The sequence below is a fragment of the Pteropus vampyrus genome, unplaced genomic scaffold (genome assembly GCF_000151845.1).
Source record: "Pteropus vampyrus isolate Shadow unplaced genomic scaffold, Pvam_2.0 Scaffold381, whole genome shotgun sequence".
Taxonomy (NCBI): domain Eukaryota; kingdom Metazoa; phylum Chordata; class Mammalia; order Chiroptera; family Pteropodidae; genus Pteropus; species Pteropus vampyrus.
In genome coordinates, this window is record NW_011889162.1 from 316,192 (window position 1) to 319,777 (window position 3,586).

Here is a 3,586-nt window from a genome sequence, read left to right on the forward strand (position 1 = left end):
GATCAACTTCCCGTCTGCCGATCACGGTGTCCTTCACAGGTGTTCATCCCCAGCAAATATCTCGTTAGGTAAACTCTACCCAGAGTCAAATCATGAACCCTGGAGGCCACGGGCCACCTGGGAGGAGCAGCGGCTGTGTCCTCAGAGCAGGGGAGGACAGGAGAGCAGAGAGACGCCTGTGCCAAGAGCCATGAAGACTGACGGGCCACCGAGCTGTGGTTCGGGCCAGTTTCTCGGCCACCTGAGGTAAAGGACCAAGGATTTTTTTTTGTCCCAATTTGTCACTGACTGATTCTCTTTCAAAATACAATGGAAATTTTTTACAAGAGAAAGTAAAATGGAAAAAAAGACATATAAATATAAGCCCAGTCATCACACGCACTGGACGTTGTATAAATTCCTGCAATTGCCAAATTGCTGTCAATGTTTCTAAACGCTTCTCGTCACTTTCCACGCAGACGCTTGGCAGAGCGATGCGTGAACTCTCAGCCTGCTCGGAGCATCACCTTCATCTGTCGCAGTCACGGGATACGGGGTGGGCGAAGGGATGCTGGCAGACATGGCGCGGGTAGTTAGCTCGCGAGACATCTCTTTGGCACTGAACGGCCGCTATAAAATCGGAACTGTATGCTTTTGGAAAGGAGTCATTGAGCGTTTCCTCCGAAGCGCCGGAGAGTAGATATTTTAGGTTTTGTAGGTCATGTGGTCTCTGTGGCAACTGCTCCCCTCTGCCATTTAGCCCGGACGCAGCCATGGTCAACAGGCAAATGAACGCACGTGGCCATGTTCCAAGACAACTTCGTTTATGGAGACGGGCGGCTGTCTCTGTGGGCGGCAGGGAACCAGCGCGGGCTCGCGGGAAGGAGAGGTACACGCGCCTCCAAATACCAAGTTGCTGCTGCGTCTCCTCTGGGGACATCTTCCCCCTCTGGACTCCGGCAGCGTCTGCTCTTCATCGTCCAGGCACAATGGCCAGCGAAGCGGGCCGGCGCCAGGCGCGTACCGAGGACCCCTCCGTCCCTCACGTCTGTCCTGCTTCCAGTCTGCTGAGCCTCTCGAATCCGTTCATTTACATCTTTCATCGCATTTGGGAGATGTTCGGACATTATTTCTTTAAATATTTTCCTGCTCCGTTGTTGTCCTCTGTCCCTTCCCCGCTCACTTGCCCGGCTCTTCCTCCCTCTCTGGGGGGTACACCTTGCCTCTGCTCTGCTCCTTTATTTGCGGTCCCCTCTTTTCGACTGCACCTGTTAAGAACGTGTTCGTCCCTCAAGGGCCAACCCAGGAGGTTCTGGGTGCCCTCCATATGCTATCTGGTCTAGGAATAATGTTTATCATATCCTGCCACGTGCCAGAACATGGCGAATGGGACATACCCGGTCCCTGCCCACTACCCAGTTGAATTCGGTATTGGAGATGGTGGGAAACAGGGTCGGCAAGTAGAACCAGGCTATGGGCGGTATGTCGCCGGCTCCGAGCAGTCCCCTCGGAGTGCCATGCTAGCGGGAAATGCCGCCACCAGAACCACCGTCGCCCTGGGAAGGCAGAGAGCCTCTTTGCTGTAAACTCGTTTCTTTTTGTCCTTTCGAAACTCTCCTGGCAGTGATGCTAACAGAAATATGTCATCCGCATACATTATTTATTAGCTTATTTCTCAATTTTGATTCTGAAAATTTCCTGATTTAGTCTAATTGCAATTTCGCTTCGTTCCACAGGCAGTGAGGGTTCATCCCGGGGCGGGGGGCGGGGGTGGGGCGGCGGCTGCTGAGATGCGAGCCCGTGGGATTTTTCTTCCTGCTCATGTGCTTTGAAGCTGGACCATTCGCTCGAAGGCATGTATCTCTTCTCCTCCCAGGAATTCAACCCACTTCTGGGGAAAAAGGAGCCCAAGGCGTGTGTCCGGTAGAAAGCGCGGAAGTATCTTCATACTAGGTGGTGGGAGATATTTTTCTGTATATAAAGCAAGGGCTGCTGCTGGAGCCATTTTATTCCTAAATAATTTAACTACATTCAAAGATAATCTGATGTTATTGTAGGAAAGTGTATTTCTAATAAATTCCACTTGATCTGGGTGAATCAATTCAGGCAGCGCATAATTGAGTCTGTTAGCAAGGACTTTAGCAAGAATTTTGCAATCAGCGTTAATTAAGAAGATGGGACAATAATTTGTGCATAATTCTGGATCTTTTCCTGGCTTGTGAATCAAAGTAATAACAGCAATGCTCTGGCTGGTGGTGGGATGGTGTCATTAGGTGCTGATTTATAAGTACTTAGAAAGGTTTAATTTCATTTTGCTTCGAGCAGGGGCTCCCTGCCCCCACATTCTCTGCTCGGAGTGCGCCGCCGAGATGGCAGACAGCCTTCCTCTCTCTCTCTCTCTCTCTCTCCCCCCCCCTGTCATGGCGACCTCCTGCTCCCCGTTTCCGATTTTATTCTGCAGCCGAGACCCCGTTCATTCGTCAGTGTGTTTTCCTGATACTCTGAATTATTTGGAGTTAGGGACGCCAACTGGATGTGTGTGTGTGTGCGTGTGTGTGTGTGTGTGTGCATCCATGTGTGCATGAGCGTGTGTCTGTGTGTGCATGTGTGTGCACGTGTGTGCATGCATGTGTGTGTGTCCATGTGTGTGAGCATGTGTGTCTGTGTGTGAATGTGTGTGTGCGTATGTGCATGTGTACATGTGTCTCTGTGTGTGAATGTGTGTGCATGTGTGTGCATGCATGTGTGCGCGTGTCCGTGTGTGTGAGCGTGTGTCTCTGTGTGAATGTGTGTGCGTGCGTGTGCGTGTGTGTGCGTGTGTGCACACGTGCGTGTGTGAATGTATGTGTGCATGCGTGTGTGTGAGCGTGTGTGTCTGTGTGTGGATGTGTGTGTGCGTATGTGCACGTGTAGGTGTGTCTCTGTGTGTGGATGTGTGTACATGTGTGTGCGTGCATGTGCATATACGCACACGTATGTGTGTGCGTGCATGTGTGTGCATATGCGCACACATATGTGTGAATGTGTGTGCGTGCATGTGTGTGCGTGTGCATGTGTGCACACGTACGTGTGTGAATGTATGTGTGCGTGCGTGTGTGTAATGTAAAGACAAAGGGCTTATACAGCTTTGATGGAGAATTTTTCCCACGCCACTGGGTGGGCAGGCGGCAGGAGCCCCTGACTACAAGTCAGGAAGCATCCCCGGTTTGTACGCTGCTCCTAACGGGTTATCGACCAGGGGAGACAAATGCGAGCCTTGACGTCCAACCACAGGGCGAACTCCGGGCACCACGGAACATCGGGGGAGCACTGGACCTGGGCCTCCTCCCGGCCGTGGGACCTCGACCTCCCTGAGCCTCAGTTTCCTCGTCTGGGAAAGCGAGAAAGATGACCAATGACCTTGGAAATGCATGCTGACTAAAGGCCTCACTGCAGGGCCGGCCCAGCTCTCGCGGGCTTGGGTCTGAGGACCGACACGCACTGACCGTCAGGCCGAGACTATGCTGCCGCCTTTTCGGTGCACCTGGCTCCCGCCAGCCTTCCAGAGGATTCCTCCCCGCCCACTCGGCTTGGGCTGCCAGCCCTTTGGAGGCGAGGCCCAGTCTGC

At 52.7% G+C, this 3,586-nt stretch overlaps 1 pseudogene; it reads left to right on the forward strand.

Moving 5' to 3' along the window:
• Positions 1–1,565, forward strand: part of LOC105305399 — a 3,878-nt pseudogene extending 2,313 nt beyond the window's left edge.
• The last annotated feature ends 2,021 nt before the right edge of the window (positions 1,566–3,586 follow it).